The following is a 15,764-nucleotide window of genomic DNA, read 5'->3' on the forward strand; positions in this document are numbered from 1 at the left end:
TTCCTGTCTTATTACTTATCTTAGAAGATAGGCTTTAAGCTTTTCACCATTCAGCATGATGTAAGCTGTGGACCTCTCATATATTACCTTTATCATGTTGAGGTGTATTCCTTCTATACCCATTTTGCTGGCAGTTTTTATCATAAATCAATGTTGGACTTTGTCAAATGCTTTTTCTGCATCTATTGAGATTATCATGTGATTTTTATCCTTCATTTTATTAAGTGGTATATTACGTTGACTGACTTGTGGATGTTGAACCATCTTTGATTCCCTGGAACAAATCCCACTTGATCATGGCATATGACCCTTTTAAGATACTGTTGAATTCATTTCTGTTCAGTTTGTGGACGATTTTTGCATCTGTCTTTATCAGGGAGGCTGGCCTGTAATTTTCTTCTCTTGCAGCATCCTTATCCAGTTTTGGTGTCAGGGTAATGCCGGCCTCATAAAATGGCTTTGGAAATACAGCTGACTCTTAAACAATGTGGAGATTAGAGGCATTGGCACCTCATTCAGTTGAAAATCCATGTATAACTTGTAGTCCCCAAACACTTAACTACTAATAACCTACTATTGACTGGAAGCCTTACCAATAATAAACAGTCAACTAAGACATATTTTGTATTTTATATGTATTAGATACTATATTATTTTTACAATGAACTAAGAGAAAAGAAAATATTAAGACGCTCATAAGGAAGATAAAATATATGACATATGTATAGTACAGTACTATATTTATCAAAAAAAAATCCACATATAAGTGGGTCCATACCAGTTCAAACCCATGTTGTTTATGGGTCAACTGTATTGCCTTGTCTTCTATTTTTTGGAAGAGCATGAAAAGGACTGGCCAGAATTCCACTTTAAATGTTTGGTAGAATTCACCTATTAAGCCATCTGGTCCTGGACTTCTCTTTCTTGGGAGGTTTTCGATTATTCATTCAATCTCCTTACTAGTGATTGGTCAGTTCAAATTTTCTATTTCACATGATTCAGTGTTGGTAAGTTGTATGTTTCCAGGAATGTCTTCTGGGTTGTCTAATTTGTTGATGTATAATTGTTCATTGTTGTCTCCTAAACAATCTTTGTATTTCTGTGGTGTCAGCTGTAAAATTTCTTCTTTAGTTTCTAATTTCATTTTTCTTGAGTCCTCCTGTTTTTATACATCTAGCTAAAGTTTTGTCTAGTTTGTTCTTCTTTGAAAAAAAAACAAAAAACAAAACAGTTCTTGGGGTCCTGGGTGGCTCAACTGGTTGGGCATTGAACTCTTGGTTTCGGCTCAGGTGATCTCTTGAGTAATGGGATCAAGCCCTGTGTCAGGTTCCACACTCAGCAAGGAGTCTGTTTGGGGGTTCTCTCCTTCTGTCCCTCCCCTCACTCATATGCACTTGTGTACTCTCTCTGAACAAATCTTTAAATAAAATAAAAAATAGCTCTTAGTTTCATTGGTCTTTTCTCTTGTCACTCTAGTCACTATTTATTTTTGTTCTTTGTTGTTTCCTTTCTTCTAATTTTGTGTTTAGTAGGGTCTTCTTTTTCTAGTTCCGTAAGGTGTACAGTTAGGTTGTTTATTTGAGCTCTTTCTTTTTTCTTACTGTAAGCATTTATCACTATTTTGAACTTTCCTTTTAGAACTGCTTTCGCTGCATTTGATTAGGGATAAATTTTATCAACCTTTTACTTTTCTATATATGACAACCTTCTACCACAACTTTTATAATCAGAAAAAAATCCTTGCAATTTTTGAAAGAATAAAAATGTCAAATATAATGGGAATGAGTACTAGAAGAGACCACTTTGGGAAAGGATCTGAGTCATTCTAAGCTGATATATAGGACTTAAAAAAAAGTTAAAAATGTTTTAAACCAGGAATGGCTTGAGACATCATACTGCACATATACTTTACATAGAGAAAACAAGCAAGAGGAGAATAAAGAAATACACACTTTACTATAAAGGGATGATTCTATCAAAGATTTATCCCCTTTTCAAATTTTGAGATTTGACCATTTGTACCTGTGTTCTCACTACAGAAGAACCAAGTTAAGTGCTCTGGTGTTTCCCAGCAGTTACTTAGCTCTTTGACCACATCATTTGATAGCTTGTAGTGAATACAGAGTGAGATGAAAGACATGGAGAAGACAAGAGAAATGGCAGCTTGACTGAGATGAAAAACAAACTGTCTGATTCCATTTACTTCCTGAGTCAGTCATGAACAAACATACAAGCAATCTAAAGTACGGTTTTTAAAACTGCAAAGGCAATCCATTATTAGATAAGGAAATAAATTCAGTTACAGGAAGGAGCATGTATTAAATGAAATATACAAAAATTAGAATAGAATAGAGCACAGCACACATTCTGGTTAGTTAGGGTTAAAACTATTTCAACTTTTGTTTCAGTTTCATTGGTATATTTGTATCTGTGGAAAATGGCTCAAATGTAAAATTTGTTACAATGGGTTGTGGTTAAAAAAAAAATATGAATGCCTCCTGAGATACCTTCAACTCCAAATTCAATAAATTCTACTTTTGCTACTCGTTTAATGAATTCAATGAATGGGGGGGGAGGGGGAGCAAAGGAAAAGAGATGGATACAGATACAAAAAGCATTCTATAGGGAAAGTACTAAAAGTCTCCCAGCAAGAAAACATTTTTATGTCCCCCCTTAAGGCTCAGTTAAAAGAGAAGTAAAACAATTAGGAAAACATTGGAAACTGGCAACTAGATATAAGAAGTGGAAAGAAACTGATCAGGGAACTCTAAGTAACTGTTAGAGAACAACATCATTCCCTGAAGAAGCCTACAATCTAAATATGGCTGTATGTATAAACACTCTCTCTCTCTCTCATACACACACACACTTTTTATACATGAATCTACAGAACACATTACTATAATAAGGATATTGTTACAGATAAATGTTTTTGTCCCCCCAAAACTCATATGCTGAAATCTTAATTCCCAATGTAATAGTATTCAAGTAAGGCCTTTAGGAGGTGATCAGGTCATAAGGGTGGAGCCCTCGTGAATGGGATTGGTGTCCTTGTAAGAGGAGACCTCAGAGACCTTTTTCATTACATCTACCACATGAAGACACATAAAGATGGTGGTGTATGAACCAAGCACTGGCACCTTTATCTTGGACTTCCCAGTCACCAGAACTGTGAGAAATAAATTTCTGTTGTTTATAAGTCATCAAGTCTATGGTATTTCTGTTAGAGCAGCCCAAACAGACTAAGACAGGTAGTGATGGTATTCAATTTTTGAATGTACATTTTTAGTAAATACACACTTACCTTTCAGGAGACCTTTATTAATCCGCAAATCTAACTGACACTTGAAAATGCATGCTCTTGTTACAGGCCAAAGATGACTTCAGACTCAGTACAAAACAGTTCTCCAAATACAAGTGTTGATTGGCAAATAGGAAGCAAAGAAGAATAAAGAAATAGAGATCAGCTGATTTTTCCCTCAACTGAGCTGCTGGCAAAAAAGCAAATACCTAGAAAAATAAATAAATAAAATAGCTTCAAACATTCCTATCCCAGAAGAAACCCTAAACCAAAGCAAACAATGAAAAATGGAAGCAGAAAAAATTCATGACATATTATTTCAGGCTTTTAGAGGATAATTGTTAGCCTACTCACTAATCACTTTTTCCATCACCTATTTTAACTTCTGGAAGAAAGGAAATCATTTCATTATACCTACAATAAATGGCATTATAATATAAAAATTTTGTAAATCAAAACACCTCAATATAAAACAAATCACATGTTAAACTTCATTTCACTGAAATGACATAAAAGTGCTCAAATAATGAACGCACCATTCTAATACATACTAAAATAATACCAAGTATTGAAATTACATAAAATAAAAAAATGGAAATTTGACATTTGAAAACAAATGTGGAAAAAATTGCATTGAAAAGGATTCCATAGCATTAATAAAATGTAAAATTAGAATACTGATGTATCAGTTTAACAAGTAAATATTATTTATGAATTAAAAATTAATTTCCATTGCCTTTCTGCATAAAGAAAAATATCACCTTTAGTAACAGTCTTCCAAAAATCATATCTGACACAGATATAACCTGTACGAAATCTGCAAGAATGAAAACTGAATTTCTTAAACAGCTATCTAATCTTAGTAAAGAATCTCTTAATATACTTAATAATATACTTAATAATCTCTTAAATTACTAAACATTACCATCACTTTCATCTAGACTTCATTCTATATTAGTCTACTCCTTATAACCTGTTTGAACTTATTGGTGGCTCAGCATATGTACAAAAGGACAAAAGTAATTAGGTAATATAATGTGAAACATAAATCAGTAACACAGAACTGGAAAAAATTATGATAATAGATGTAACTGAAACACAGTGAGATTCAAAAGAAATTAATTACTTAAAACACATTTTAGCATCATATGCTATTAAAACCAAGTAACAAGGTATGATTTCTAAAGAATAGGAATAAATGTGGCATTGATCTCTAGATGGATTAACAAACTTTTTTGCTCTTGTATGGGATACAATTCATGGTTTTTTTTGTTTGTTTGTTTGATAAAATGATTACATTCTGATGTAGCATTTCCTTATTTTAACTTTCAATCTTACCTGAAAAGTTACCAACAACTCATTTTTAAATTATATAATATACATGTGAAATATAACTAAATACGGTCAACACCTCCTTGGACAGTAATATAGTCACATGCTTCTTCTATATGGTTGAGCTAAAAATTATCACACCACTAAAATAAAGCAAGTCTCTATTTTTTATCTTTCCCTTGTAAAAATACAGACCATTTTTACTTTATGGATGGCTCTTTAGAATGAAAGACATTCAAATATCTTTCAACTATTCCAAGATATGTGTATTTGACAAATGTGTGTTTATGTAACAGTTAATATATATTGTCATACCACTGTGTCAATACCATCCAGAGAATGATGGCTACTTCTTCATGATGTGGAACAGTAACCAAATAAAAACTGACCATATAATCAGTATCCTGAGGAGTTATAATTTATTTTGTTTCTAAATACATACTTCACACTCAGGTCAATGTTACATTTCTTACACTGCCTGGGTCGTAATTTACTTTCTTGCTCCAACAGAATATATCCAATAAAATATCTCATTGGCATAACCATCAGAGAAACCAAAAAGGAAAAAAAAAAAGACTATAAGGCAGAATTGGATAACACAGAGGGTTTATCCGTACAGTAAGACTGTATGAAACTAGACTTCTTCAGCAATCTATAGGCAGAAAAAATGTTTACCATAGTCTCACTGAAAGGATATACCAGTTCTTTTTCTAGTTATTCTCTATGGAATTGCATAAATATTGAGAAATCTAGAAAGATATACACATGTAAAAATTATTGTCAGTATATAAGTTACTGCTGCCCTGGGACTGCAATAATTTATGTAACATCTGTTTTCATATTTTTCTAATTTTTTTCCTAATTAACATGCATATTTAACGCATAAATGCTCAGACCACCTCTTTTTTCTGCTGACTGTGCCTCTTTATTTTTGAAGTTGTGCACTCCTAGGGAGAAGTCAGCAGAGATGGAAACTAAAATCTTATTGAAAGTACTAATTTTAAAATGTAAATAACAGTACTAAACCAACTTTCAAAAAAAATTACTAAAGTCTTAAGAGTTTTCATAATAACCATTCAATCTGCCAGCAACAGTCATACAGTAATTTAAGGTCCAAACACCAAAAAGCAAATAGAAGCTTAATTCCAACATTATATTAATCTTCTTGATTTCTTTTTAATTTTTATAAAAGCTGAGAAACCTGCTATAAAATCTATGATTTCTTGTCTTTGTAAGTTTTGGTAGTATTTTTAAATTGTTATGCCTCAGGCAACTAACATACATGAACACATTCCATATGGTAAGCATCAAGAAGTATGTAATCAGCTATATGTTTTTGAACTGTAAACGTCAAATCCTGTGCAGATGTGAGGAAAGGGGAAAGTTTTTACTCTGGAGTGCATTCAAGTACAATCAACTTTTGGAAGCTCTTAATCTGTACTAATTCAAAATACTACTTTATCTTTATTTTTAATAGAAAAACTAAAATTAGAAGCTGATCAAACAAATGCTACAATACTAAAGTATTCCCAAAAAACAATGTTCAATATGCCAACACTGTGACTCCAACTGTACTTACCTCACTTTAGAATTAAACACTTTGTATTTTAACTGCCTAGTTATATATTTCAGTCAGTCATTTATTACTTCTCATCTGTTGTCAGGACTGATCTAGGCCTTTGTAAACACTGAACCCTCATAGAACTTTCTCAACCCTCACAGAACTTACATTTTACTTGGGAAATCAGAGAGTATCCAATAACAATGCAAATACGCAACTGCAAACAGAGATAAATGCTACTAAAAATATGGGAAGGGGTGAGCCATGAGTTTTTGTAACAGACTTGACTTAGCTCAGAGGTCAGCAAAGGCCTAAAGAAAGATTATTTAAGATGAGATCTGAAAAGTATGAGAAATGTTACAGTCTAGGCACAGCAAGCACTAACGTCCAAAAGCATCAAGGGAAAAGCACATTCAGAGTCAAGAAAGAGGAGTGAGGGGCCAGTCAGAGCTAGAGAGGGAATATATGTGAAACAAAATGGGGCAGAAGTCAATAAGCAAAATTACTATAGGGTTTTAAATACAGTATGACAATCAATTATACATTGAAAATTTATCAAATTTGGCTGAATGATGGAGAGGAGTAAGAAAGGTATAGAGAAGTTAGGTGTGAGATGACAGTAGCTTAGACTAAAGTGATGGTGGTAAAGAAGGTGACGAGAAGTCAGAAAGAGATTTATAGGCAAACAATCAGAAGAATTTGGTGAAAGATTAGATTTTGTGGAGGATGAAGTTGGATAGCAATTCCATTCACTGCTATAAGGAAACCTGGAAGAAAATCAGTTGTTGGAAGAAAGAGCCCAAGTTACAATGGGACATATGGGATTAGTCATTGGAGATGTCTTCTAGGGAGTTCAATGTAAGCACCTAGAGCTATAAGAGTCTGGAGCTTTAAGAAAAGCTGGGCTAGAGTCAAATTTAGAATTTATTAGAATATGGACAGGGGAAAAAAAAGATGCCTACATTGCTTTCCCACCTCCCCCCCCCCCAAAAAAAAAATCCCACACACATGCTGTATCCTCCTCATTTCTAGCTATCATACCACATTGGAAAAGAAAGACATATACTTCATAACGTGACAAACTCATTTAGCCTGTGACTGGTTAACTCCGTAAGGCATATTTGCCTTAAGTTGCTAAATAGCCATTTATTGTAATGCCTACTGGGAATCAAAATTATTAAAAATATGCTGAAGCTCTCTAAAAATGTGCATCAGGTCATTTATCCTCACAATAACCCTAGAATTTAACAATTATTGAGCCTACTTTTCAGATAGGGACACTGAAGTTTAGGGAAGTATCAGAGTTGCTAGTAAAGCCAATAAGTGATAGAGGCACATTTCTAACCCAAGCATACCTGAAACCACAGCATCTTCTTTCCACTAAAAAGGAGGGTAGCAGGTATAGTGTCAAGAGTCTGGTTTCAATCCTGGCCCCAGAAGACCACTTAAGCTCTCTTACATCTCCTCACCTTACAATTCCTATATTGCTAGGAAACATTGACATTTTAGGAAACATATAAAGCCTCTGTCACAGCCCACTGGGTTGTGCATCACCATGAATATGACTTGTTCTTTCAGCACAGGATTTCCGGTTGAGAGAGGACTTAGAGCGGAAACTAAGGCTGACACTCGAGGCTTTGAAAATTTCACCATATAGGGCATGGCAGGTCATCAGGAACAGTACCTCGGTTTACCCCTGTTCTTCCTCTAATGGAGAAGAGTAGTTTCCATCAAAAGAGCCAAAAGCCAATATCCTAAAAGCTATAGGTGGAGAGTTCAGCAGTAGTTCTAAAACTTTACAGTGCATAAAAATCACCTGAGAAGCTTCTTAAAATGGAGATTCCCAAGCAGATCCTCTCAAGGATTTTGATGCAGAGGTGGAATAAATTACCCTTCAAGCTTTCTAAAAGATATCTACCTACAACAACCACGTTCCATTCTTCAGGCACATACTTTTTAAATTATTGGTTGAGCATATACATTACTTCATTTTGTCCCATTAAATTGTACCCAACTTGGGGCACCTGGGTGGCTCAGTCGGTTAAACATCTGACTCTTGATTTCAGCTCAGGTCATGATCTCAGGGTTGTGAGATTGGGCCCCACGTCAGGCTCAGCACTGGTCACTGAGCCCGCTTAAGAGTCTCTCTCTCTCCCTCTCCCTCTGCCTCTCACCCCCCCCAAAAGTTAAAAAAAAAATGAAATAAAATAAATTGTTCCAATTTACTATAAACATTTCAGATATTTTTAACAACTACTAGAAAGGTCCTTTCCAATGGAAAGAGGGATGATTAAACAAAAGCTGTTTTAACTATATATAAAATACCTCCATCAAAACTGATTTTCCTTAATATAGATTTTAATCTTATGATTAAAATGAAGTCATCAAGAGATACATACGTCAAAAGACATAGGAATGTTTAAGGGAGATGAATGGTTCATAAAGAAAATTTATTCACAAAAGTTAACCTTTGGTCAAAAAAACCATATTGTTGATTAAAGAATCTTACAAATATGTAAGAGGGTCTAATACAGTAACAGTTATTCAAAAAATGGATTAAGAGATTACATATAACCCTGTCTCATGACACTAATAGATGCTAACATACACTAGTACCAAAGCAGCATTCAGGAAAGAAAATGTCTACTATACTTCCAGACACTTCAGATCACTTAAAAAGTGAATGTCTATCTTTCGTTCTACATGAACCGCACTGTCACTATGAAAGTGTACATTCCAGTTACTGACCCGGCAGCTCCCATCAACCTAATCTACTAGTGTACTCACTCAGGACTGCCTTAACAAAATTCTAGTGACTTAATGATTCTAACGAATTCCAAAACTCCAAACTTTCATCCAAGGTTAACTGAATTTTATTTTTTTAATTTTGAAATTTCAAGATAGATATTGTTCTTTCAAGGCTTGTCTGTGAAGCTAAATAAGGGCAGTTAAAATTTAAAGTTTATTACATAGTATTTCCTTGTATTTTTATGAATCAAAGAAAATGCCCACCGAGGTTTTGGTTTCGATCCTGTGACTTATATTAGGCCCATGACAGGGGATAGAAACCTAAAGATAATAAAAGTTGCTTGAAAAAGAACTTCATAACAATTACATCAGTAGTATAATGTGATGCTGATATTTACATGGTATATCTCATTTAATGCCTTTCCTTCACCTTAACCAACCACCCCCCACCAAAACAAAACAAAACAAAAAGAAACGAACAGCTAAGAGGAGCCTAAGCACACTAACTTGCCCAAGATCTCACCACTAACGAACGATAAAGCTGGGATTTGAACCCATGTGATCTGAACCCAGAGTCCAAAATGTTTTTTTTTTTTTTTTTAAGATTTTATTTATTTATGTGACAGAGAGACAGCCAGCGAGAGAGGGAACACAGCAGGGGAGTGGGAAAGGAAGAAGCAGGCTCCCAGCAGAGGAGCCCGATGTGGGACTCGATCCCTGAACGCCAGGATCACGCCCTGAGCCGAAGGCAGATGCTTAAGGACTGCGCTACCCAGGCGCCCCAAAAATGGTCTTTTTTTTTTTTTAAAGATTTTATTTATTTATGTGACAGAGAGACAGCCAGTGAGAGAGGGAACACAGCAGGGGGAGTGGGAGAGGAAGAAGCAGGCTCCCAGCAGAGGAGCCCGATGTGGGACTCGATCCCGGTGCCGGGATCACGCCCTGAGCCGAAGGCAGATGCTTAAGGACTGCGCTACCCAGGCGCCCCAAAAATGGTCTTTTTTTTTTTTTTAAGATTTTTTTTTTTTTTGTGAAAGGGAGCCAGCCAGTGAGAGAGGGAACACAGCAGGGGGAGTGGGAGAGGAAGAAGCAGGCTCCCAGCAGAGGAGCCCGATGTGGGACTCGATCCCGGTGCCGGGATCACGCCCTGAGCCGAAGGCAGACGCTTTAACGACTGCGCTACCCAGGCGCCCCCCCCCCCAAAAATGGTCTTAACCATTATAAGTGCTACATTAATTTAAAGGAAATGTTAAATGTAATTTACCTGACCATTACTCAGTTTGTTCATGAACTTCCTTAATTTTATAAACCTTTATGCAGCCAACAATCCCAAATACACTAACACAATATAAATCTGTCTTTCTGGCTTTTATGTTAAATGAAATGCTTCCATGTTGTCCTAATAATAAACCATATCTTCACTTCCTAAATGACCCTTCATCTCAAAATTGTATATAACATTATTTTCTCTCAAACAGTCATGCTCACTTTCACTAACGACAGTCAGTACCAAGTTAGATCCTATACTACCAGAAGCTCCAGGCAAAACAGAAACCAATGTATATACAACACAAGAAGGTACATTTTTGTGATTTAAAGATTATATCTTCTACTATTTCTCTCAGTGCCAACAAGATAACTAAACCTCTCTTCCCTATATCTTGGTTCCATTTAGATCAATTTAGAATCAAGCTCTAAATACCAAGTTCATATTAGCTTAAGAATAAGAAAAAGACCAGTCTCAATCACTCTACTTAAATGAACCAAAAGAAGTCAGGGTAAATTGTGAGAGTTGCTTTGGACACCTGAGGTTCATTCCAATCTTGAAGATCAGTCTAAATGTCCTGAGAAAAGTTAGAAAATTCCAGGAAGTGCGGTTTCCCTAAGGCGGCTGCAGATTCAACCTGACTCCCTGAAATGAAAAATTCCCTTAAGCTTTAGTCTTTGTCCATTTCCTGTGGCAGATAAGGCATGGGCCTTTTCAAAGTACACATTCTCCATAGTACAATAAGGAAATAAGTGTATTTGTAATTAAAGTATTCCCTTCTTTTAAGGATGTTGCTGTAACTAAAATGAAAATAAGATTTTTGAAGAAATTATTTTAGATTAAATAGGCTGAAGGTTTAAGCATTGTCCATAATTTTATTTTGTACTCTAAATTCTCAGTTCCAGACTAATTAAATTATTCTACATCTCATTAACTACTCCTCCTTATGTTATTCCATTTGTTTCAGAGTTCTTTTTTTAATCTGTTGCCTTTTATAACATTACCTGACTGTCACCTTTTATCCAATAAACACTGTAATTTATCTTGTTCAAACCATGCAAAAAGAAAAACTCAAACCACATTTGATTGCACTGGACGGAAGTCTATGAAAGTAGTCACTGTCTCAAGTTATTCTGGAATTCTGAGGAAGCTTTAGTTCTCAGAAAACAGAAGTGGACAAAACTAATTATAACCAGAAAGAGAAGAGATAATAAGTTAGCTCTACAAAGGACTCAATTATTGAAGATGCATTTTTTTCTGCTTTGTGGCTCATGACTTTCCCGTCACTTACTTTACTACCAAACTACTGTTCCTTTATTGATCTCAGGGCTTATTAGCGCCTCCCCAAAAAGAAATAAAGGAAATCTAAGCTGGTTAATGTTGCTGATCATTAGCAGCATAGAAAAATGGCCGAATCAATTATCAGGCACACAGTGAGTATTACAGAAAGATAATTCCAGTGATGGTACAGAGTACTTACAGAGAAACTAGCATAGTAGCTTTAGAAAGGGAGAACTGAGATACAAAAGAATATGAGAAAAAATGGTGGAACCTAAACATAGAAATGAAAGAAGAGAAATAAATTTAGTAAATTTTCAAGGTTTCTAACTTAAGAGTTAGGCAGATTACTTGTGCTATGAGAGGACTAAAAAAGGTTGGAGGAGAAGGGGTAAGAAAAAAAGAGAAAAAGCACATACTATATGACTTCATATATATGGCTACCTCAATACCCTGTACTCCAAAAAAGTATGTTGAGGATAAAAGAAAAAATGAATAAAGGATCTCAATTTAATTTTTGCTAACTTTTATAAGAGTAATTTGAATTTACTTTGCTTACTAAAGTGAAGTTTCTAAACTCACAACTAATTCCATAACTACTTGAGACTTTTGGTTTTGTTTTGTTTTGTTTCCTTGGTTCTAAACAACACTGCTAGAAGCCCTGAAGTATCTCCAATTGAGTATTCTCTTCTAAAAGCTGCCAAATTGTGGTCTCTATGATTCACCTAATATCTCACTTTGAGGTACTAAGAGTTACAAATAATCCAGCTGCATTTTAAAGTTTGCATTAGGTTACTTGTTTAGTAGGTTTGAAACTAATACCCCAACAATATAAATACAAGAAGATCCCATATGTATTAGTGATTTCAGTCTCCTAACTTAATAAAACAGCAGTAAATTAATTTACATTACTAATGCCATTTAGTTTTGCTAATCAGAATAACTTTTTAAATGTATTCTTCAAACCATTTTAAAAATATTTAAAGATTCCAAGCAAAATTATTACTGTGGTCTGATATTGCAATAAAATGTATAAAACTAAGAATATTCAAAATCCCATAAGAAAAATGTTCTATGAGGTTAAGAGATCATAAGTTGGAGAAATGAAAAGAGGAAAATCATAAATATGATAAATATATGTACCAAAACTTTTAGTTTTATAACCCAGATGGGTTACAAAGCTATTTCAAAAAATTACTGTTTTCTATTTTGTATGCAGCAAATTCGACAAGCACTCTGAAGCTCTTGGCTATTACTCTCCAAGGGCAAAAACCCAAATAAGGCACCCAAATCTTACAACATTGAAAACAAAAATTCCCCAAAGATAATCTTATAAGAAATGATGCTCAAAGTCTTTTGTGTTTATCTTTATTGTAACTTCTCTCATTCAAGCTAAAAGAAAGGAGATGTGCCAGTAAATGCATGATTAACTACCACGCTTCTACAAGAACAGATTTCAAAAAGGCTCGTTGAAGCCGTCAGAAGAGCTGGAACCCTATTAAGAAGGACATCCTTCCCAGCCCTCTCTACTAGCCTGTTCCTTGTATAAGGGACTTGAGCACCAGGCCACCTTCTACAGCAGTGTGTGTGGAAGGAAAAAAAGCCCCTAAAGACTAGGTTACCTAATCTAAAATTGTTGCTGTTTTTAAAATATGATGGCATATTCACTGAATACCATCTTTCATAGAAAATATTCAGAAATGACCTTATCTAAAGACTATCATTACGTAAAATTTCCTTCAAACTTATAACTACCTTTCTGAGCAATGCCTGATGATATTAATTTCTCAGCCCATGATACTGGGGTGGGAGTGAAGGTGGGAGGAGGATGTCCTAAAAGAAAGAGTCTCCTTTCTCAGCCAGAACATGTTTAAAATGAGACAGGAATTTTCAAATTAAGTCACTTCTTCCAGCTCTTAAAGCAAAGGAATAATGTTGACCAAAAAACAGAGCTCACCTGGTAATAAGATTCGACCACGTATATACTATGTTATGTATAAGTTACTTTTAGGAACTAGATTGGTAAATAATTTTCTCAAGTATGACAACTAAAAAAACACTACGTACAAAAAATATTGTAGTGTATTTTTTTTTTACTAGAATTACTCTAATTTGACCCTCAGTAGCTTACTTTGTTTTGAGCTGTATTTAACCAAGATTTGGTGCCTAAAAATGACTTAACATAAGTTTATTAATTTCCTAAGAGCCATATTTTCAGTTCAACTTAGTCTCAGATTTCCACACACCCGGAACAGCCATCTTGAGATTGATACAGTTTTCTTCCAGACTAATATTTCCTCAAATAAAATGGTCTCATCAGAGCAAAAAATCCGCAAAGCAGCAGAGCTGCATTTCCTAATGGACTGGCCTTCCCCACTTCATGCAGTTAACAATATCAAGGTCATGGTTCAGGCTAGTGTGTAGTAAGGTCCTGAAATCACCTCCTTTCATGGACACAACAATTTACAACTCTATTTGAAATAATTCCCTCTAAAGGGGGCCTAGATACTGGATGAAAAGAGCCTCCGGAATAAGGAAGAACACCAAGATGGGTAGAAGAGGCAAAGATAAAATCTCGCTAAGTAATAAACCACACCCCAGGTGTGATGCTTCATGGACAGGCGGAATCTCAGAGGTATGGAAATTTTCCTTGAGGAGGGAAAGATTCAAGCTCCACATCATGCACCCCAACCCTAATATTCTGCTCAGGAGAGACAAGACTTCAAAATGCCTGGCTTTGAAAACCAACAGGAAGTACATCAGGAAAACTACAGAACCATAGGGAAAGGAAAACCCACTTTTAAAAGGCTCACACACAGACTCACTCAACCCAGAAACCAGTGAAAAAACACCAGATCAAAAAAAAAGTCCACAAAACATAGGTACAGGAGATCTACTTACCAATCTTGGAACAAGTACCGGAAAGGCAGGAGGCAGTTGGGCCTCACACCAGACATTTTTGCTAGTTCTTCAGTTATGTTGATCCAGTACTGGAGAGTGCCATTTTGGAATCCTCCCTGAAGATTATTAATGCCAGGGGGAATTCCCCACTAAGAGTTCCATACAACACAGCACTTCAGCCAGACCTTGCAGCTGACAGGACAATAACTCTGCCTAGCAGTGTGCCTGTAGCAGTTGCAGCCCTGCCACAACAGGAGGGTACACAAAGCCCCCACAGGGAATACCTCTGGAGCACCAGGCTCTGGTGGCCAGGGGGGACTGCATTTCTGGGACCCACAGAACAACTACCAAATAAAACTGCTTCTTCAAAACCAAGAGATGTAGCTGAACTACATAAATCACAAAAACATAGACTACTGGGCAAAACAGAGAAAAATACATTCTAAACAAAAGAATAAGACAAAAACCTCAGAAAAAGAAAGAAACAAAATGGAGATAGGCAACCCATCCAATAAAGAATTAAACCTAATGGTCATAAACATGTTTATCAAACTCATGAAAGGATAAATACAGTAAGAACTTCAACAAAGAAATAGAAAAGATAACTATACCAAGACACATTATAATTAAAATGTCAGAAATTAAAGATAATCTTTTTTTTTAAAGATTCATTTATTTATTTGAGAGAGAGACAGAGAGGGCACGTGAGCAGGGCGAGGTGCAGAGGGGGAGGGAGAGGGAGAGAGAATCTCAAGAAGACTCCCTGCTGACCATGGAGCCCTACACAGGGCTTGATCCCATGACTCTGAGATCATGACCTGAGCTGAAATCAAGAATTGGATGCTTAACTGCCTAGGCCACCCAGGCACCTCAAAGATAAAGACAATCTTAAAAACAGCAAGGAAAAGCAATTAGTTACATATAAGGGAACCCCCAGAAGACTATGAACTGATTTTTCAGCAGAAACTTCGCAGGTCAGAAGAGAGTGGGCATGATATATTTAAAGTGCTAAAAAGGAAAAAACTTACCACCAAAGATACTCTACCCACCAAGGTTATCATTCAGAATTGAGGGGGATATAAAGAGTTTCCCAGACAAGAAAAACCTATAGAAGTTCATCAACACTAAAATGGTATTACAAGAAATATTAAAAGGACTTCATTAAGCATAAAAGGAAAGGCCATAACTAAAAATAAGAAAATATATGAAAGAAAAAAACCTCACTAGTCCAAGCAAACACACAGAAAAGGTAATAGAGCGACCACTTATAAAGCTAGTATGAGAATTAAGAGAAAAAGAAGTAAAATCACCTAAATCTACAATAATTAGTTAAGGGATACACTAAATAAAAAGATGTAAAATATGACATCAAAAAC

At 35.4% G+C, this 15,764-nt stretch overlaps 1 protein-coding gene across 3 annotated transcripts in view; it reads right to left on the bottom strand.

Annotated features, from left to right (window-relative positions):
- The window catches only part of TBC1D5 (TBC1 domain family member 5), a 571,386-nt gene that overhangs the window by 422,278 nt on the left and 133,344 nt on the right, over positions 1–15,764 (bottom strand). Inside the window, exon 3 of one of the 3 annotated variants that reach the window (XM_040636853.1) lies at positions 3,305–3,405. The exons of 1 other annotated variant lie outside the window; for it this stretch is intronic. The gene's annotated coding sequence lies outside the window, so the exon portion shown is untranslated. Of the gene's footprint in view, positions 1–3,304; positions 3,511–15,764 lie in introns of all 3 variants that reach the window. One more of the 3 variants, XM_040636852.1, reaches the window with a different exon arrangement.

The sequence above is a fragment of the Ursus maritimus genome, unplaced genomic scaffold (genome assembly GCF_017311325.1).
Source record: "Ursus maritimus isolate PB19 unplaced genomic scaffold, ASM1731132v1 scaffold_20, whole genome shotgun sequence".
Lineage (NCBI taxonomy): Eukaryota > Metazoa > Chordata > Mammalia > Carnivora > Ursidae > Ursus > Ursus maritimus.